Genomic DNA, 23,122 nt, shown 5'->3' with positions numbered 1-23,122 from the left:
GCCTGGTGCTGGCGTCGAGACCGCAAACAAAGACAGAGTAAGCACAGAGGTCCGCGTGCTAAGCTAAGACTAAACCCGTATCGGCCAGTGCTACCTAGCATCTTCCTTGCCAATGTCTCTTGCGAACAAGCTAGACGAATTAAAGATCTGGACCCTAACATAGAAAAGGCTTATGGACTGCAGCTTCATGTTTTTTTTGGAAACATGGCTAAGCATCGATGTTTCTAACAGCGTGGTGGAACTGGAGGGGCGCACTGTCTTCAGAGCTAACAGGTCAGCTACAGCTTCGGTTAAGAGCTGCAGTGGTGGTGTTTGCATATATGTAAACAAAGCCCACAGCTCTGCTGATCTGGAGTTTCTGATTAAGTGCAGACGCTGCTATCTTATACGCGAGTTTACCTGTGTTGTTGCTGCTGCAGTTTATTCCCCCAAACGGTAATGCTAATGTGGCTATGAAAGATCTTTGTGCTATTAGTAAACTGCAAACTGCACCCGGCCCAGACAGAGCCTTTATTGTTGCTGGGGACTTTAATCACTGCAATTTGAGATCTGGACTTCAAAGGTTTCACCAGAATGTCCCCTGCGCCACAAGGACGAAAAACTTTGCATTACGTTTAGACTAGTGTGGCTAACACCTACAAAGCCAGATCCCTCCTCCACCTGGGACAGTCTGACTACCTCTCTTGGTTCCTGCTCCCTACGTACACCCCAGTCATTAAACGTGTGGAACCCACAACAAGATCTGTCAAGATCTGGATGGAAAGGGCTGGCCCTGATCAAGTACCTGGCCGTGTGCTTAGAGCCTGTGCTAAGCAGCTGGCCGGGGTCTTCATGGACATTTTCAATCTGTCGCTGGCCCAGGCAGTTGTCCCAACTAGCTTCAAGACCCACCTCTATTGTGCCAAAGCATTCGACTGCTTCCGCCCTGAATGACTTGTGCCCTGTTGCACTCACCTCCATCATCAATTGCATTGAAAGTCTACTTCTTTCTCATTTGAAATCCTGTCTGCCTGCTACACTGGACCCGCACCAATTTGCCTAAAGCCACAACAGGTCAACAGAGAATGGCATTTCTCCGGCTCTCCACACTGTACTGACCCATTTGGACTGTCAAAACTCATGTCAGAATCCTGTTCATTGACTTCAGTTTAGCATTTAACACAGTGATCCCCTCCAAGCTAATGTTAAAGCTTAGTCAACGTGGTATCAGCACGTCTCTCTGAGATTGGATTCTGGACTTCCTGACTGACAGACCTCAGGTGCTGCCACTGCCATCGCCTTGGGCAACAGACAGTCTTTTTCCTAAAGTCCAGGGTCTTCTGCTTTAAGTGTCACTGGATCCCTCATTGCGTTGCAGAAGTTTTGAAGCTGGAAAAATGCATGATGCATGGTGTCAGGTCAGATTTAGTAATGCAGAGGTTAAACTGTTACAGCTACAGAAGTCTTTTCTGTAATGTACAGCGTTGTTATTATTTCTTGAACAGTCTGAAAGATTATATGGTGGTGCAGTGGGTTGCGCCTCGCAGCAAGAAGGGCCTGGGTTCAGTTCCCCGACTGGGCGACCAGGGGAACAGCATTCATGTGCGTCACATTTTGTGGGATTTCATTTTAAACGTTTATGTTTTTCTGATGTAGATGGTGCAGAAGGTTCTGCAGTTACAACTACAATGCTTATTATTATTATTATTATTTTTATTATTATTATTATTATTAGGTCTGAGAGCTGCAGTGTACTCTGCAGTGCTGTAACTCTACATTTTGTGCCTCTGTCTTTTTATAGTCCTTTTATAGTCAGAGGATGTGACTGCACAGTTTACATGCTCTGTCTGGGGTCCTGATTGAGATACTATTGATTACACGTCAGAGAGAACTTTGCTAAAATCAACCTCAAACCATGCTGTTCTATGTAATCAACTTGACCTTATAAGGAAAATATTAGTAGAAGGTAGTTATTAGTTGAGCCAGAATTGTGTAAAGAAAAGCATAAACATCTTCAAATAATAAGTACTTTTTAAGTTCATCTGAACCTTTATGGATTCAGGAGGGATTCTCCATGACTTCCTCTTTCACTGTGTAATAAATATGAAATAACACAAGTCAGACGGTCAAAGTGCTTTTATTTCACATGTTTACATGTATTGTTCTGAACCCCATATAGTCCTGAATGGATTACAAGTATTCATTTTAAACATTTATTACAAAGTCAGTTCATGCATACTTTCATTCAGTATTGAAATGTCTTAATTCTTAAATCTTGAACAATTTTAGTAGTATATTGATAAACAGTATATTGATAAACAACTATGTTAAGATGAAACAAGAAAAGAACTCGTGACATTATGACAAAATACGCAATTTAAGAATAATTAGAATTCAATTTGTCATTTATCAGGTTCAACAATTTATGGATAATTTAACAATGTATGTATTTTTTTCTGTAAATAAACTAATATATTTTATACATATCAATAAATACTAATGCTTTGTAGACACAACACTGTAAATTACTTCAATAATTTCAACAATATGTATATTTTCCTGTAAATAAACACTAATGTCTATTATAAATGTGAAAATAACTTTAATGAATACTAAGACTTTATGTATATCTTCCGGGCACAATGTTGTATGTTAATCAGAAGTTTATGAAGCTGTACTTCGTCATCTGATGTGAGTTGTGAGTTCTTGCACTGAATATTCTGCAAGTGAAACACAGTCATGTTAAACTGAGAGTTAAACAGTCATAAAGATTATCAAAGAACACTGTTTACTGTTCTATAGACACATCACAAACAGGGCTGGATGCAGTTTAGGAGATACAGAAACTGCATGCTCAACCTCTGTTCTTCATACTTTAATCTTCATTAGCTCTTTAATGTGGCTGGGGGTTGTTTGATCATGTGGTGTCTGTAGTGTTAACATTCAAATAAATATTTTAAGGCCAAGAATCATGTTAAAATGTTTTTTGTTTTTTCTACATTCAGGAAATTTGGTAATGGTATCATTACCAAATATCATAAAATATAATTACTCACTCTTGTGTAGGCCACCAGTTGCCTGGGCAGCAGCCATTGTTTTTCCTGAAGTCCAAGATCTTCTGCCTTTAGTTTCTCTAGAACCTCCCCTGCTTTGCAGAAGTTGTGTGGCTGGAAAAGTGCATGGTGTCAGATTTAGTAATGCAGAGGATAATTTATTACAGCTGATATATAATATGAAAATATAATAAGTTCATTTACAATTAAAGTACATTTTATTTCTCTCAGACGAAGAACTCGTGTAACTTACAGTGCAGTGTTTGTCTGATATTACTTCATGCACAAACATCTGTGAAAATATACATTGAACAGTTATATTAGTGTATTTATAGTTTTTATTTAAGTATTTAAGCCTGCACTAAAAATGTTATTTAAATAATATCTTACCTTCTTCATCTTATTGTTCAAGGTGTGTTCCAAGTTCTTTACATTGTCTATTATTTCTTTTAAAAGAAATTTGTCTGTTGTCAGTGGTGTGGCAGGGTCTGCAGTAACCACCATGATGGTCAGAAGGAAAAGCGAATAGGTCTTCATAATTTCGGCGGCCTATGTCAATTACCAGGACCTGGATGTGCAACATCTTTGGTGCTATACCTTTTTATAGTGTTGACAGAGGATGTGACTAATATCTCTAAGATATTATTGATTACACGTCAGTAAGAACTTACACACCACCTATGGTTTTCTGGTAGACACTTTAAACAGGATATTACTGAAAGCAGGTAACTTAATATTCGTGTCAGAAGACTCCCTGTAAAAAAATTTAGTTATTAAATCTAAAAAGTAATTAACTGGGTTTCATTGAAATTTTGAGTGCATTGAATTTGTAATATTAAGTTGACTGATAAAAACTTTGTGAGAATACTTGTGTTACGTATTTAAAGTTGTTTCAAGTTTGATGAACACAGCATTTCCAATGAATCCAGTTACTTATTTTATAATCTTTAAAAGCTGCGTGATTTTTTAGAGTTTTTAGAGATTATTTTTGGGGAAAAAAAAAATGTTACTGTCACCTTAAAATACCTCTCCAGCTGAGCCATGTGCTGTCTGTGGCTAGGTGCTTATGGAGGAAATGGTAAGATATGGTAGGATGGCAGCAACAGTTGTTCGCAAAAGTTTGGGCAGCACTAATCAAATAAAACAAATGGTTGGTTTTCTTAGTGAAAAGAAGTTAACACCACCTGTGTTGAAGTCATTTATTACAGCAGCACAAAGTACAGTAAAGAGCAAAACGAGCAAAATATTACTGTACATTATTACACAGATACATGAATAGAAGTAAAGATGTAAAATAAGAATATATTAGAACAACCATGTTCAGTAAATAAGTCGCATAAATATTATGCAGGTGACAATGCAGTGGTGTACTGTCACATCCAGTGAATCATCTAAAAACTTCCAAGCAGAAACACACAAACCGAGTCTGACTGTGCACTGTAAACGATAGTACAATAACATATATTAATAGTTTATGCAACATGTATAGAGGCATAAATAAAGTGGCAGTGCATAGTAATATGAGTAGAAAGATGTATAGTCCAGCTGGTGCTTAGTGAGCCTGTCCTGTTAGTGGCTTAGTATATGTCCTGGCACAGTGAAGAGGTGTTGTACAGTGTGATTGCTGTGGGTACAAATGATCTCCTGTACCGCTACTTACTACAGCGGAGCTGAACGAGCCTTCTGCTGAAAGTGCTCCACTGTATGACCAGTAGGTCATGGAGGAGCTGTGATGTGTTGTCTAGGGAAGCAATGAGTTTATCAAGTGACTTCCTTTCCACCACCACCTCAAAACCATCCAGTGAGCTGCCTGAAACTGAGCCAGCCTTCTTGATCAGTTTGTTAACCATTTTTGCATTTCCCCTCTGATGCCGCCTCCCCAACAGACTGCTGCAAAGAAGACAGCACCCACAACAACAGACTGGTAGAAGATCACCAGCATCTTACTGCACACATTAAAGGACCTGAGCCTTCTCAGAAAGTAGAGTCTGCTTATTCCCTTCCTGTATACAGCTTCTGTGTTGCAGCAACACACCCGCCTGACTGGAACAGTAGTGCTTGTGCAGAAATTGATATAGTCAGTTATGCAGTCTGTCATCTTGTTAATGTCTTCACCAGCTGATTTACACAAGAACCCCCGGTCTGTGGTGACCACCTTCAGAGGCAGAGGAGGCTCAGCAGGTCTGCTTTGAGACCACAGATTGGGGGGAGTAATCAGGATACAATCAAAATACTAGTCACACAATATGACCAGGTGTAATCAGGGTCAAAATGTGCACTCACTGCAATGAGACTAAGCCCCATGATACTGCAGCAGGACATAACTGTGTTACAAGCACCTTTAGGTAAGGCGTTTTAATGCTCTCAGGAGCAAAGGAACAGGTTTTATTGATTTTATTTCAGAACTGCGTTATATGAGTTATAGGTGTTATTTTGTGTCTGGGGTGCGGGTTGTTTGTATGCGAAGGGGGGTCACCGTGAGTTTGAAGCCTGTGGCTGGTGGTGACTTCTCCTAGGGGTTTGCTGTATGACATGCCTTTCTGCCTGCTCAGTTCAATAAAAGGGCTGTTCTCATAGCAGAATCATGACTTAATTCGACTCTTCTTTTAACTGTCATTACATTATTAAACAATTGCATTAAAATGAAAACAACACTTTTGTGACATGATAAACAATTGACTAATTAAGAATTATCAAAATGAAATATGTTTACCTGCTTGAAAATTAATTGAAAGTTAATCACTCCAATAATTAATGGAACATTTAACAATGTATTTTTCTGCAAATGTACACTTAAATATATTATAAATACAAGAATAACTTTAATGAATAGTAATGCTTTGTGTACATCTTCTGGCCAAGTAGCCTGAAGTTCTGCTGTCTCATCTGAGTTCTCACACTGAATGTTCTGCGAGTGAAACACGCAGTCATGTTAAACTGAGAGTTAAAGGGGATCTATTATGATTTTCCGGGTTTCCACTTTCCTTTGGTGTTATATAGCTTTTTGTGCCCATAAATGGTCTGCCAAGCTCAAAGTACACCCTAGAGAAAGTGACTCTTTCCCACAGAAGCCACTTTTCTCAGCTGCCTGGAACGCCTCATTGGAATTCCAGTCTTTTTCCTCTGTTACAAGATGTTACAAAATCTAAGAAAACAGAAGTTGATACAGTGGAGCACAAGAATGCTTTTTCCCTCTGTTATGACATTGTGAAGTATTTAAGCCTGAACTATAAAGAATGGCAAGTAAATAATGTTTTACCTTCTTTACTTTATTAAGGTTAAGGTGGCATCTAAGTTGTTTACATTTGCTATTATTTCTTTTAAAATCACAACCTGAATTTTATTTGTCTGATATTAATGATGCAGCAGGTGCTGCCACTGCCATCGTCCTTGGCAGCAGATGGTCACTTTTGCTTCCAGTGTGTCTAGATTCCTCACTGCTATGCAGAAGTTGTATGATGCATGGTGTTAGATTTAGTAATGCAGAACGGAAATTATTACAGCTAAATAAGTGAATTTTATTTCTCAGACAAAAACATTTCTGTAATGTACAGTGTTGTTATTACTTCTTTAACAGTCTGAAAAAGTATATGCTGAAAGGCTCTTAAATTAATCTTTTTTTTTCTGTTTTATTACATTTTTTCAGTATTTAAGTCCTTCAGTATTTGAAATAAAAACAGGTAAATAAATAATGTTTTATTTTCTTTGTTGTATTCATTAAACTATCATTCATGTGTGTCACATTTTGTGGGATTTCATCTTAAATCAAACCCTAACGTTCATGTTTTTCTGATGCAGATGCTGCAGATGGTTCTGCAGTTACAACCACTTATTATTACTTTTTCTAGTCTTAAAGACAGAGGATGTGACTGCACAGTTTACAAGCTCTATCTGGGATCTTGATTGAGATACGATTGATTACATGTCAGAGAGAACTTTGCTGAAACAAACCTCAAACCATGCTGTTCTATGTAATCAACCTGGTAGATATCTGTCGAGCCAGGAAAAGCATAAACATCTTTAAATAATATGTACTTATTAAAGTTCATCTGAATCAGGAGAGATTCTCAACGACTTCCTCTTTCACTGCGTAATAAATATGAAAAAACACAAGTCCGATGGTCAAAATTCAGTGAAAAAGCATGACTTTTATTTCTCCGGTTTACATGTATTGTTCTGAATCCCATATAGTCCTGAATTGATTACAAGTATTTATTTAAAACATTTATTACAAAGTCAGCTCATGCATACTTTTACATAAGTATAATGTTATTATATAAGATATGTTATACATGTCAATAAATACTAATGCTTTGCAGGCGTAATGTTGTATGTTAATGAGAGATTCATAAAGTTTTTCAGACAAACATTTGCATTAAGATGAAACAAGAGAAGCACTCTTCTGGCATTAAAACAAAAATGTGCATTTTAAGAATAATGAAAATTAAATAAACACATCTTCTTGACAAATAATTCAGTATTAATTACTTCAGTAGTTTGTGGACAGTTTAACAATGTATATATTTTCTGCAAATAAACACTAATGTGTATTATAAATATAAAAATAATTATACTAACACCAATACTAATTCTTTGTGTTCATCTCCTGGGCACAGTGTTGTATGTTACTCAGAAGCTGATGAAGTTCTACGTCCTGATCTGATGCTGAGTTCTTGCACTGAATGTTCTGCAAGTGAAACACAGTCATGTTAAACTGAGTTACACAGTCATAAAAGTTAACAAAGAACAGAGTTTACTGTTGTTTAAACACATCACAAACAGGGCTGGATGCAGTTTAGGAGATAAAGATACTGCATGCTCAACCTCTGTTCTTCATACTTTAATCTTCATTAGCCACATTAAAAATGGGGTTGTTTGATCATATGGTGTCTGTAGTGTTAACATTACAATAACAAGTCTTTTAAGTTCAGGAATCATGTTTAAATCTGTTTTTCTGCATTTAGGAAAATAGTTAATGATTTCATAATTACTCACTCTCGTTAAGGCCACCAGCTTCCTGGGCAGCAGCCAGTCTTTTTCCTGAAGTCCAAGATCTTCTGCCTTAAGTTTCTCTAGAACCTCCCCTGCTTTGCAGAAGTTGTGTGGCTGGAAAAATGCATGATGTCAGATTCAGTAATGCAGAGGATAATTTATCACAGCTCATATATAATATGCTGATTTAATAAGAGTACATTTTATTTCTCTCAGGCAAAGAACTTATGTGTAACTTACAGTGCAGTGTCCGAGTTTTATTACTTGTTGAACAAAAATCTGTGAAAATACACATTGAACAGCTGTTATTATAGTTTTTATTTATTATTATTTTTTTTTGACATTTTCAAGCATGCAAGCCTGCACTAAAAATATTAATCAAATAATATCTTACCTTCTTCACTGTCATGTCTAAGGTGGCATCCAAGTGCTTCACATTTTCTATTATTTCTTTTAAAATCACACTCTGAAGTTTCTGTTTGTCTGATGTCACTGGTGTGGCAAGCGCTGCAGTAACCACCACAATGGTCAGAAGGAAAAGCAAGTAGGTCTTCATGATTTAGGCAGCCTTAGACAATAACCAGGACCTGGATGTCTTCCTGCTATACCTCTTTGTTCTGTATCTCTGTCTTCTTATAGTCTTGACAGAGGATGTGACTATACAGTTTACATGTCCTGTCTGTGAACACTTTCAGATATCTTGATTGTGATATTATTGATTACACGTCAGCAAGTCCTCTATGAAACCTCAGACCACTGCCTATTGTCTTCTGATGGAGATAAGATTTGGCTTTAAACAGAATATTTCTTAAACAAGTGAATGATCCTTAATTTTTTTAGAGCCCCTTTTGAATAAAAACTGTTTTAGTTTATTTTGAAGTATTTAACAACAGTTATTGAGGAACAAACTTCAGTCTTCAGTGCCAAAGACTATAAAATTGCTACTCAGCTTAAAATACCTCCCTGGCTAAGCCACGTGCTGTGTATTGCCAGGTGCTACTGGAGAAAATGGTAAGAATTTTTTTGTGAGTTTGGACTATGCAACAAACTGAGTTTGAGACAGAGGAGAACAGTGAGAAGTTTGGGTAGGAATTCTGGGCAGATTTGCAGGGGTTGAGGAAGCCAGACTTCCCCCCAACATTCGGCCAAAGAGGAGTTGTGGAAGGAGACAGGTTGGTGTTGAGATGCGAAGTTTTTGTCATGGGAAACTGTTTTTGTCATGGCTGTGTCTGATCCCTGAGTGGATCAGACACAGCAGTGCTGCTGGAGTTTTTAAACACCTCAGTGTCACTGCTGGACTGAGAATAGTCCACCAACCAAAAATACCCAGCCAACAGCGTCCTGTGGGCAGCGTCCTGTGACCACTGATGAAGGACTAGAGGATGACCAACACAAACTGTGCAGCAGCAGATGAGCTATCGTCTCTGACTTCACATCTACAAGGTGGACTGACAAGGTAGGAGTGTCTAATAGAGTGAACAGTGAGTGGACACAGTGTTTAAAAACTCCACTCAGACCAGCACAACACACACTAACACACCACCACCACATCAGTGTTACTGCAGTGCTGAGAATGATCCACCACCCAAATAGTACCTGCTCTGTGAGGGTCCATGGGGGTCCTGACCACTGAAGAACAGGGTAAAAGGGGGCATAACTAAGTATGCAGAGGAACAGATGGTCTACAGTCTGTAATTGTAGAACTACAAAGTGCACTATATAGTAAGTGGAGCTGATCAAATGGACAATGAGTGTAAAAACAAGGAGGTGGTCATAATGTTATGCCTGATCAGTGTATTTCATAACTCCGTTAAGATATGCTGGGATGGTAGATACAGTTATATGCAAAAGTTTGGGCACCAGTGATCAAATTACACAATTTGTTGATTTTCTAAGTAAAAAGAGGTTAACACCACTTGTGTTACCACCACCCCCCAAATCATGGATTTTGAGGTATATTTTGGATCATTGCCCTCTGCGAAAGCCAGCATCTTTTCAGGTTCAGTTTCTTCACTTACTGTGGGACATTAGCTACCAAAATTTGTTGACATTTAGTAGAACTGTTTCTGTTTCGTGGCCAAAGTGCTCCATTTTTACTTCACAACAAACACTGGTTTCCAAAATGACTCAGGCTCATCTAGATGTTATTTTACATACTTCAGACATTAAATTTTTTGATGAGATCACAGTTAGGGTTACCTTCAGATCACGCTAAAATGTAGATCATGTTTGTCCAACAGTACTGCACAAGGAGCCAGTGCATCACTAATCCTACGCCAGACAAATATTCCTATAGGTCCTTGACAGTGATATGGGGTACATCACTGCCAAGGATCTATAGGGTACACTCACTGCAATGTGGGGGTTTTGCTTTGCATACCTTACATACATCTTAAATGTTGCTCTCATACCCAACCAACACCAGCAGAATATGGCTACAAATAATGGAAGAAAGCAAATGGGTCTTACATCAGTGATAACCTGATAATGCTGGAGTAACATAGCGGTGGTATTTGACCTGAAGCTGTGTCTGAATTCAGTTGATATTTGTAGATAATATTTGTAGAAAGTACCTCATGGAACTGGCTTGTAACTCTCTCACTCAAACTCACTCGTGCCGGCTAAAGATACTCCACAAGGAGGCGCTATTTAGTGATGTGTCTGGAGGTTGGGGTGACACCCTTAAAGGGATTTGATTGGCTACCATGTGTGCCACATCCTGGTAGTTGACAGTTATTAGGTTGTCAATCCTTGACAAAGCATCATCTGTCACTTCTTTTTGAAAATAAAAAGCGGTTGTACTCCACTAGCAATTCATCTTGATTTTCTTTTCCATTTAGCTCCAAACTTTGTGTTTTACTAGAAGTGGACAGATTTGTCTCCAAAGTGGAACATTTCTGTGATACTATGTGCCGTGAAATGAATCTGGAATTTTGTACATGCTCGCAACAAGTGGTAAAAACAGGCTCGGGTGGCAGGAATCAACAGGTACGCTCACTGCAAGCAGACTAAGCCTTACAATTTAGTCCACTAAATTGAAAAGTAATTGTTAAAATCACATCTAAACTAGTAAACCAGGACATAACTGTGTGCTAAAGGCTCTTACAGTCAAGGGGCTTCAAAGCAGCCAGGACCAAAGGAAGTGGAAACAAATTTTAATGAGAAATTTTAAAGTACATCTTTTTTATTTGGATCAACTTTCAATTCTGGAATGGTTTATCAGAAGCTGAAATGGACACGCTGAATTGCTGAAGTGGGACTATTATATGCCAGTTCCAATGCCACTGACATATACTTGTCGTATTGTGAATATGAATGTAAGCAACATGACTACTTCCAATATACTGTGTTCAATAAGTCTGAATTTTGGAATGCTTCTCAAAGGCTTTGCATCTTGGCTGTCAAAGCAAAACTCTGTAATGAACTCTTGTCTAGCACAGAAAAGATTCATTGTTCACATCCCACTAAACTCTCCACAACCATGCAGTCATGAGGATTGTGAAATTCAGTTGTAGAGTAAGGATGTTCTATTTTTAACTTGTTCTTTGTCAGACCTGAAATATAGAAGAGGAGACTTGGGAGGAAACCAAGCTTACATGGGAGATTTTCTATGTCACCTTCACTTTTAAGTTTAACATTTGGTTAAGAAACTGAAATCACAGAAACCACAGAAACAGAAAGCATGTTGCGCAATTGACTTATGAATGAAAAACTAAACAGTTCTGTGAATTTGCAATGTGACATAGTAGGTTGTTTAGACAGCTGTGACATCATTCTCACTTGACAGTTGCAGTAAACTATAGCATACGCTACCTTACTATTAACAGCTCCAGTATATCTTGATCACCATTGTTCCAGGTGAATATAAAGTTCACTGCATGACCACTGCATGTGCACCAGAATATAATCTGAAATGCTGTTAAGATGTATCGCTCACCCCTTTCAGAATTATTACTTTGCAAGTTAATATTCACAAGTTAGCTGTTATGCTAGTGCAGTTACCATGTAAACTAGCAGTGAGAGAATGAATGATTTTACTCATATTTTGCTCACGAAAGAGAAAATGAGTAGGTGTGTGTGTGTGTGAGTGTGTATGAGTCATCTTAGAGTCTGATAGATATGTTAAGTTCCTACGCAGTAACACCTGTTATTATTCTGTATCGTTCAGCTATTGGTTCGTTCGGCTGTGAGTGTGTCAAACTATCACGGTAAGAGAGACTTAAAAAGAGACTTAAAAAGTTGGTGTTAGGGACATTATTACTACAGGCACTTGTTACAGGTGGTATTCTGCAGAGGTGTGGACTCGAGTCATATGACTTGGACTTGAGTCACAAATTTGACGACTTGGGACTTGACTCAATTCAATCGAGAAAGACTTACAACTCGACTGTCACTTGAATACCAGTGACTCGGACTTCAACCTTAAGACTCGGAAAGACTCGAGAAAAGAGAAGAAATGTGTAGAGGTGTCTGATTGCAGAAGGCAACACAGTTTTGAAAAGGGTTCTATAGAGCACCTAAAAGGGTTCTCTTATTGCTTCAAGCTTGACATTGTGGCATTAAACGAACCCTTTTGGGTGCTCTATAGAACGCTTTTCAAATAGATTCTATATAGAACCATCTACAGCACATTCGTAAGAACACTTTCATGATGCAAATAATACTTTAACCATGGGTTCTTTTTTGTGTTCATGGTACTTTTTAGAATCATTTTCTTTACTAAAGAACCTTTGAAGAACCATCCTTTTTAAGAGTGTGGTCATCTGTGTACCATGGATTTTGTTGGAAGGGTAAAAAAAAAATGAAAAATTAATATACAGCCATACATTACTAACATGCTGTCATTAAAAGGCTATAGTGCTGTTACCTGTATTCAGTGTTGTGGCTTTAAATTAGCTGAAGAAAGCAGACTGACTTGTTTAGAACTCAAAGATTGGGACTACTGACTTGGGACTCAACTTAAGACTCGCCTGTACTGACTCAGGACTTAAATCGAGACTTGACTATTTTGACTTGGGACTTGACTCGGGACTTGAGTGTGAAGACTTACTTGTTACTTGCAACTTTGTGACTTGTTCCCACCTCTGGTATTCTGTACTGGACTGTGGGGTTGCTTGTGTGTACTATCATCTAGCAATGTGTGGTGATTGCTGATCTACCCTGCATCTCGGCCGTTCAGCCAGTGCTGTACGGCAGTGCTCCACTGCTGGCGGTTCAGTAAAGGAGCCTTTCCTGAAAGCGCTGTGTTTCTCGCATTTCCGTCTTTGCCAGGCGACACATTACCAATTTAGGGTAGACTGATAGCAGTAGACAAAGCGGATGGTTCAGCAGAAACTTGACCTGCCTTGTCTTGTTTTATCTTCTCTAACATAAAAAAATAAAAGCGTGGGCACTTTATGGTGTGTGAATGCTTGCTGTGTGTGTACGCGCACATGCTCTGTCTGGGAAGAGTTACAGATATCTTGATTGAGATGTAATCGATTACACGTCAACAAGAGCTTCTATGAAACTAACCCATACCACAGGCTGTGATCTTCTGGTAGAGACAGATCATCTCTAACGAGAGGTAAATGATCATTCATGTCGGAAGACTATAAAAGGTGCTTTTTGCAGAACTTATTAGTTACCTTTGATTCATTCGAGCAATGAAGAAGGAAGGCTTTTCAGAACATAATCACTGCCATTGCCGTAACTACCTATGAGGTCTGCACCTCAGTAGTTTCAGAAGGGTTTTTTTTCACACTGACAGAGAGCCTAAAATATTATTATTAAATTATTGACCTATCATTATTAAAAGAATATTTTATTTATTTACTCCCCATCCTCATACCCCTACCAATGAACCGGCCCTGTCTCCTTAACACCATATCCCTACTAATGAACCGGCCCTGTCTCCTTATCACCATATCCCTACTAATGAATCAGCCCTGTCTCCCCATCCCCATATTCCTACCAATGAACCAGCCCTCTCTCCCCATCCTAATACCCCTACCACTGAACCAGCCCTGTCTCCCCATCCCAATACCCCTACCAATGAACCAGCCCTGTCTCCCCATACCCAAACCAGTGAACCAGCCCTGTCTCCCCATCCCAATACCCCTACCAATGAACCAGCCCTGTCTCCCCATCCCAATACCCCTACCAATGAACCAGCCCTGTCTCCCCATCCCAATACCCCTACCAATGAACCAGACCTGTCTCCCCATACCCAAACCAATGAACCAGCCCTGTCTCCCCATCCCAATACCTCTACCAATGAACCAGACCTGTCTCCCCATACCCAAACCAATGAACCAGCCCTGTCTCCCCATACCCAAACCAATGAACCAGCCCTGTCTCCCCATCCCAATACCTCTACCAATGAACCAGCCCTGTCTCCCCATACCCAAACCAATGAACCAGCCCTACTCCCAACTGAAGAAGGAAGTGAGCATCACTATGTTGAATGACATGTTAGTTGGCATAATTTCAGGGGGGTCAGTGGGAATTTCTTTTTTAAACTGTAAAAGATGGCTTTTAGCACAATTCTGACAGGGGATATCAGGCTTGCATTCCACTGTATGCAGGATTTTGCATGCATGTCTGCACAGTGTTATATTTTCAGGGTTGGTGTGGCCTGAAATGGTGGGGCCCAATTTGACATCTTTTCATTGGTCCCAAAATCCCTGGCAGCACCCCTGCTTCTGATAATGCAGCAACCAACTCAGGCCTATCCAATCAAGTGGGAACATAATGTTTATTAAGCCATGTTTTTCTACACCATGCACCGCCTCATTTTCTCAGCCGTCCAATCACTGCTTAGCAAGCATTGCCTCAAGCCAGTATGCTATCAGCGCTCATTATGTTTTGCCAAAACTTTCAGCGGAGCATAAATAGACAATATGTTAAATGCTTGTGACATCCTAACAGGACAGAAATGTGGAAATAAATAAAAACTATCAATAATATTTATCGTTGGGATGCTCGAATGCTTGTGTGCTGATGTTTGTAATTGATCTGTCAACAGAAAACTGAACGTGCAGGAGAGAAATGCTTCAGTCAGATGATTGTATTTATAGCCGACACAAATTATTCTTGCTAATAAAGTCATTTAATTTAAACATTGTAATTGTATTTATACTGAGAGTCAGGTACAGCAGAAAACCATAAAGCAATGCCGTTATACAGCAACACCTAATGTAGAAATCTGTTATTTAAACCAGCGCCATAATGCTCTTTGTAATTTCATCATGTTTTTATATCAGCTTCATTTAAATACATTTTTTAAACTTGAAACAAGCAAGTAAGTGACATTCTTTACTTTGTATCAGTTTTAAAGTGACTTGTTATTCACAGACCTGACCTTGAAATTTGTAGCTGGTGAGCTTTCTGCTAACTTTACCTGTCCAGACTACTAACGTTTGTGAGGGCAGAACCCAGTTATAAAGAAAATATATGGTATAAAAATGCTAAAGCGAGTCTGTTTGAGCAAACGGTCATGTTTAACTGGCAGTTCGTCATCTGGCTGCATTTTATGGACACATTTTAATGTTAACAACTGGGCTTTTTCATGGAGTCATTATGAAGCCACAGTTTCATGTCTGCTGAAGCTCTGTGCTATTTACGCCTGTAGCGTTGCTGTTTTTGCCGTAATTTAATCTTCACTTAGCTGTACTTGATGGCCACAACCTGCACATTGTCCCAGAACACTTCAGAGGTGTTTAATTATAAAAAACATAAAAAGTAAGCACACTTTCTTTGACTTCGCTAAACTGGTAATGAACAACACTTTTGTTCCCTAACTGGATATTTCAGCCATAATCCTGAAACACAATGTTCATGTGAAAAATAAGGTGGAATGTTTGTAAAAGATTTTATGTGATTCAGTGTGGAAACCTGCAACAAGATTACCCAATCAGCAGTGACTTGATCTCAGAACAGCTGTGGTTTGACCATAGACTTAACTTCCTGCTGTGTTTATCTGTGTACAAGATGCTACGCTAATGCTACCCAGAGCAACTTTGACTTTTTGAGATGTTACAGGTTCACAGCACAATACATGCGATAGGCTAGCATACACCATAGCCAGGGGTGTAAAGAGAACTGAAAATCCCTACTCAAGTACAAGTACTGACACTGTAGTGATAATTTACCCAAGTACAAGTAAAAGTATTAGTAAATAAAATTACTCAAGTAAGAGTAAATGAGTAGTTCATTAAAAAAAATACTTAAGTACTCGAGTATTTAAGTACTTACAGGGAGAACTGTACTCAATTACAGTAAGGAGAGTAAATGGAATTTGTTACTTACACCTCTGACCATAACTATGATAGCAATGTGAGAGTTAATAGGGTAATTAACAGATTATGATTGGAAAATGCAACCCCCATAGCTTGTTTTTGTTGTCTGGACCACTTGTAACATTGCTGGCTTAATCAGCATGCAATAGTGTAGTTTCAGTAGCTACAGGCTCTGTAGTTGCTATATTAGCGATTAGATGAGAAATGAATGGTAGGTTAAAGCTGTGTTGTGTTACCTACTCATAACATATCAAAACGTCGGCGTGAGAAAGTCACTGTTAACTAGCCTATTGATGGCACAGTATCATGTAACGTAATTCAGAAATGAACAAGTACTTTTGGCTTTAACTGTATGAGTGCCTTTCTTCTCGTTAGTTACTGTTAAGTAGAGACAGACGTTTATAAAGCAAGCATATATTGGTCTGCTGGCTCAGCATCCTGCTGACTGGATGCCACTGCTGGTCCACCCTCTGACCACCCAGTTGATTGTCCTGCATACAGGTTTTTAATCTCCTCAAACAGATTTTAAATGCACACAGATTATTACAAATAACTGAGAGAAAAAATTACTAGGCCTTAAAGTTACTTGCTAAAGTAATTTACAAAGTATAACAAAAGAAAGAAATGAAGTGAAAATAAGTGAATTGGACTGTGAGTGGAAAATGAGTGATAAAAAGTGGCCTTTTTTTAATACTCTGCTTAACCACCAGTGGGCCGCCCGGAAAACGCTGAGCAAAAACCCAGAAGGCTGCCAGCCCTGCTGTCAGTGGGCCAACAGTAGGCCGCTATCTTCTATCTATCTGAGAAGTGCTGGTTCAGTAATCTGCGAAGACAGACAAGGAAATGAGTTAAAGAAACATGCACAGAAACTGAGAGACAGAGAAATGAAAATAAATAAAAAGTGAAATAAAATCAATGTTACTGTCAACTGATTTTAATAAATATAGGTTTCAGCATGTATATTCAGCTGAAAATAAATGGTATAAACAGGGTAACTGGAGTTTCTGTAACAGTAAAAGCAGTTTGTGGAAGACTGGAGGGATGGGAAAGGAATAAATGAAAGGAAAAGGTATCTGACCGTTATGGATGGGTAAAAAAGGAGCAATGATTTTGTTAAAAAAATAAAGGAGAAACTGGCAGTTGGTGTAATATACATATCTGGCAGTTAGGTTAGTCACTGTGTGATGTAGGTCACTTTTCTACACAATAGACCTCACTAAAATTTTGATTCTAGATACAGCCCTGACCGTTGCCAGTGGCCATAGAAGTGAAGAGGCCTCATTAATATGTGTAACAATTTTAAAATACCTTACAAATACCTCTTTCGGCTACTGCACTGTAAAAAGAGTGGAAACAGAGTGGAAGTTGATTTGAAGTGTTTAAGGATTTAATCGATGTAAAATGTCTCTTTTGTACAACCCCATTCCTCAAAAAGTTGGGACGCTGTGCAGAATGTAAATAATAATAGAATGCAGTGATCTGCAAATCATAGGAACCAAATACTACAAAGACAACATATCAAATGTTGAAACTGAGAAATTTTATTGTTTTTTGAAAAATATTTTTCACATTGTGAATTTGATTCCAACAACACATTACAAAAAAGTTTACCACTGTGTTTCATCACCTCTTCTTTTAATAACACTCTGTAAGTGTTTGGGAACTGAGGAGACACTGCTGTAGTTTTGAAAGTGAAATGTTTTCCCATTCTTACTTGATATAGGATTTCAGCTGCTCAACAGTTCAGGGGCTCATTTATTGTATTTTTCATTTCATAACCCTCCAAATGTTTTCAGTGGTTTCAGGTCTGGACTGCAGGCAGGCCAGTTTAGCACCTGGACTCTTTTAATACGGAGCCATACTGTTGTAATACATGTAGAATGTGGTTTTACATTGTCTTGCTGAAATAATCAAGGCCTTCCCTGAAATAGATGTTGACTGGATGGCAGCATCTGTTGCCAAAACCTGTATATATCGTTCAGCATTAATGGTTCCTTCACAGAGCAAGCTGAGTGGTCTTCAGCTCGGAGGACACAGTGTCCATGATTTCCAAAAAGAATATCAAATTTTGATTTGTTAGACCACAGGACACTTTTCCATTTCCCCTCAGTCCATTTTAATTGAGCTCAGGCCCAGAGAATGCGGCAGCATTCCTGGATCCTGTTTATGTTGAGTTTCTTCTTTGCCTTTTTGAGTTTTAACTTGCATATGTGGATGCAGTGATGAACTGTGTTCACAGAGCCCATGCAGAGATTTCCACTACAGAATCGTGTCTGTTTTTAATGCAGTGCCGCCTGAGGGTCCAAAGATCATGGCCAGCATATACTGGTTTTTGGCCTTGTCCCTTGCATACAGAGATTTCTCTGGATTCTCTGAATCTTTTAATGTTATCATGTAGACGATGAAAAGCAAAAGTTCTTTGCTATTTTACATTTAGAACTGTTGTTCTTGAATTATTGCACTATTTGATTGTGCAGTCTTTCACAGAGTGGTGAACCCCTCCTCATCTTTACTTCTGAAAGACTCCGCCTCTCTGGGATGTTTTTTTATACCCAATCGTGTTTCTGACCTGTTGTCAATCAACAGGTGTTTTTTTTTAGCAATACACAACTTTACCAGCTTTTTGTTGCCCCCGTCCCAACGTTTTTGGAACATGTTGGTGGCATCAAATTCAAAATGGGCAAATATTTTTCAAAGAACAAAAAAAATCAACATTTCAACATTTGATTTGTTGTCTTTGTACTATTTTCAATTAAATATAGGGTTTAAATGATTTGCACATCATTGCATTTTGTTTTTTTTTTTTACATTTTGCACAGCACCCTAACTTTTTTCAAAATGAGATCATACATTGAAACTAAAATTTTGCTTTGCATTGTTTATTTCACAGAATTTATATGAGTTGAGCCAGTTAAGCTGCTTGTTACCACATGACCAAATCATTTTAACTGCGTGGGGTTAACTAGAATTGTGATTAATCTGTCTGAAAAGGAGGTTTTTTTTTTGCTACAAAAAACACAAAGTGAAGTATGGTGCTGGCTTGTTGATGTTGCAAGGGTGACTTACTTCCAAAGAAATGCCAATAATATGCCCCCCCCCTTCCCTTTTTCTTTTTAGCTTTTAGGACTGCTAGCGCAGCTATGTCAAATCCACTTTGTTGAATTACTACCTTAGGTGTTGAATTAACATTGGATTCACTCTTACAGTGTTCACAGTGTCCCTCTAGCGCAGCGGTTTCCAACCCTGATCCTGGAGTACCTCTGCCACCTTAGTATTTTCCCTGCTCCAACCCAATTAATTAGCAAATTAAGAGACGTTCCTGAGTTTACGGATGTGTTAGAGCTGTGGATGTGTTGCTCATATTCATTTGGAGCTCAAGTGTCACACACAAGCTTAAAACATAGAAAATGGAATAGATTCATAAGCAAATAGAAAAACTGTTAGAAATATAGTGTTCCCAAAAAGTATTTCTGCCATACTTAAAATGTATTAACTTTATTGTGTTAGGAAGCAAAATGCCAAATCAAGTAGCATTTATTTTTAACAGGCCATTCCCAGACTGTCATTTTCGATACGGTAAAGTGTTCTAAGGGCGCCTGGTGTGTTGTAGATCGATATTGTTTGAGCAGTTTCTTTGCAGACTTCTACAAGTCTGCATCCACAATGCCTTTTTACATTTCTGAGTTCACGATCCCATCAGGGAACACAATTTCCCATAACTATTGTAGAAAATCGCTCCAGACTTCCACCTCTGTGCTGTACAGAACTCTTAGTGCGGTCTGGTTGGAATTCTCCACACAGAAAGTCTATCATCAGCCTGATGCTGTGCTAAGTGTTTTTCTCTGAAGTGTTTCCTTTTGTTAAACATTTTATGAAGGAACCTAAAGAAATTCATTAAATATGTACAAAGATGTTATGGACAATGGGAACCAATAGAAATTAGTAATGATATCATATTATGACATTGCCATTACTATAATAAGTCTAAAGAAATGATGCACTGAAATATGCACTTCTTTGAAGTTGTAGCAAAATGTGAGTGAGTGAATGGCAGGGGGGGAGAAAAGTTAATCATGTTTGTGATTGTCACCAGCAGGAGGCGGTATTTTATTGCGTTTACATGTTTTTCTTGAATGAGATTACTTTGGCACACTGTTTTTGTGAACATATGTATTAAGATAATGCTAAGAGGCAACAACAACAATAGACAAACTTGTAACAACATTGTGAAAACAGTAATAAGAAAGCTACTGAGAAAAGAAAAAAGTTGTATAATATTGTTTTTGTTGAAGTTTTTGTTTTTGTCTATCAAAATCTATCAGATCTTAAATGTATTATCTATCTGTCAGCTATCAATCATCCAACAATTATAAATATTTCCTTAAATAATTTCATATATTTCAGATACCCTCCAAAATTTCCCCCAAAATGGCTTCGAAAGACCTTAATGTTTCATAACTTCTTTTATGGAACAAAGATAAGACTAGTTTTAATCTGTAAATAAACACACTGTGTGTAATCAGTGCAGCAGTGGCTTCTAACTTTCTATTTATTAACTGCCTGCTTTTCACCTGTTAACTGCAAATCTGTAATTCCAGAATGATCTGAATACGCTGCTGGTCATCACAATGGCTAGTTATGTTTCTGCTCTGTGTAGCTAAACCAGGGGTGTCCAATCTTATCTGCAAAAGGCCGGTGTAACTGCAGGTTTTCACTCCAAACAAGCTGAAGCTCACCTGATTCTACTTGTTTAATCAGTCGGTCTTAGTCTTCAAACATTTCATCAGGTGACCTCCTGCGTTGTTGGAGTGAAAACCTGCAGCCACACCGGCCCTCTGTGAATACGATTGGACACCCCTGACATAAACAAACCATGATAAGCCAGTATTAAAAAGAACTTACCATATGCGAGGCAAATCCATAAGCAACAAGCAGGTAACAAAGCAGGGGTCAAATGGGAAAATATCAAACAAGGAAAACGGCTCTGAACTCAGTAAACACAGAGACTTTGTGAGATGCAAGGCCAAGCAAAGGGGCTATTTATAGGGGTTGTTACTGAGTCCATAAAGGCATGGAGGAAGGGAGGAGCGGGAGCTGGAAAGAGCCATTCCAGTCTGGGCGGGTCCAACTAAAGCCTCCCAGAGTGAGGAAACACTGTGACATGAGCACCAACTCTTTACTGTGTATGACTACAACCCTAGAAAGAACTTTGGGCCATTTTGCTTTAATTGTATTGAATGGAATTGAATGCAGAGAGTGACCATCCTCCCTCTCGCACTCCAAAACTGAACATTTGACACTGCATACCATCTCAGACTAGTGTGTGTGGGATGGAGAGTGCGTCACAGTTCACGAATATGCAATATAAAGTAGTCTGTGATCCACTGATGTCATTTAGTGTTACATATGATGTCAAAGATTACAGCAATCAAAGAGTAATTCCCAAACGGCAGTTAGGGGGCAGTGTAACAATGTTTAAAAACTTTAGAGATCTTTTTAGGGACTCCTCAGTGCACAATAAATGTGATGAAGCCTAAGGAAAGAGGAAAGGGAGAGAAATACCGTGCTGGACATATAAATAACTCATCATACTGGAAGCTAAAGTTGATTGCTAAATCTAAAAGGAGATCATACGTTAAGCTCTTGTAACATATGAAATATTGTTATGCACAAACAATGGGCTTGATTCATCTGAAAACTATGTTCATCATGTAGGTCAGACAGTTGGAGCAGATGAGAGCTGAGATGCAGGCAAGTTTTGGTTTCATAATAAGTTTGAGTTGGAGATCTTGTGCCAAGATAAACATATGCAAAATAAGTCAGAAAAACATTAACCTGGGAGCTAAATCAGACCAGGTTAAGCTAAATCCAGGTTTTCACTGAAGCCAAAAAAGAAAAAAAAACACAAATGAAATGTTATAAAAAAAACATGAATATATATAAAAGTACACCATATGTTTTGTACAAGCTTTTAAGGACAACTGAGTAATTGTTTTCCACTGGGCCTTGACTAAAAGCTGCTATTTGCTCTAAACTGCTATGCTAAACTGCAACATAGACCGTGTGTCAGCATTTGTTAGTAATGCTGGTGACACATCTGCCTCTGATGTGGCCTCACTGTGCATGGAAGTGATTGTTATCTCTCTCGCACTGTGCAGCTTCCTGCAAGAAGTGCAGTCTCAGGTTTACTTTACTCTCAGCAATGGACAGCAGTTACACGTAGAAAAGATCACTGGCTTAGAAAACATGAGCAGCTTAATGCCAACATGTTTTCATCTGATGCCTTATCAAACATACATAGTGAGAATCCAAGTAGATGTTCTAAACAAATTAGCAGATTTAAATATATGAAAACGGACCAAAAATAAGTAAATATATAAATAAAGAAAGTTATGCCTAAACTACATTCTGTTCAGCCTCTCTCACACTAGGCTGTTGAAGCCATTCGTGTGATATGTAAATGGACAGAAATAGGCAAGAGAGCTTTTTCAGGCATTAAATTGGCTTAACCTAATGACACAGTGATCTCTGCTGGAGACCTTGAGGAGGTGCAGAGGTTTCTGCTTCTAGTGCATCTTCCTGCTGTCACAGGCCTTCATTCTACACCAAAGATGTGTGATTATGAAGAACCACCTCCATATCATCACGTATCTCCAAGAGAGCAACTTTACAAAAGAAAGAAAAAAGCCTGCTGAACTTTCAGTGGTAGTTAATGTAAAAAAGATTTTACATTTTAGGTAGAATTTCTGTTGGTCCATAACTTATAAAATTTTGGCATGGTGTAAAGGGCAGCTGGTCTGATCAAATTATGTAAAAAAA

This window comes from Colossoma macropomum, unplaced genomic scaffold (genome assembly GCF_904425465.1).
Source record: "Colossoma macropomum unplaced genomic scaffold, Colossoma_macropomum, whole genome shotgun sequence".
Taxonomy (NCBI): Eukaryota; Metazoa; Chordata; class Actinopteri; order Characiformes; family Serrasalmidae; genus Colossoma; species Colossoma macropomum.
Note: the sequence above shows the minus strand (reverse complement) of the source record.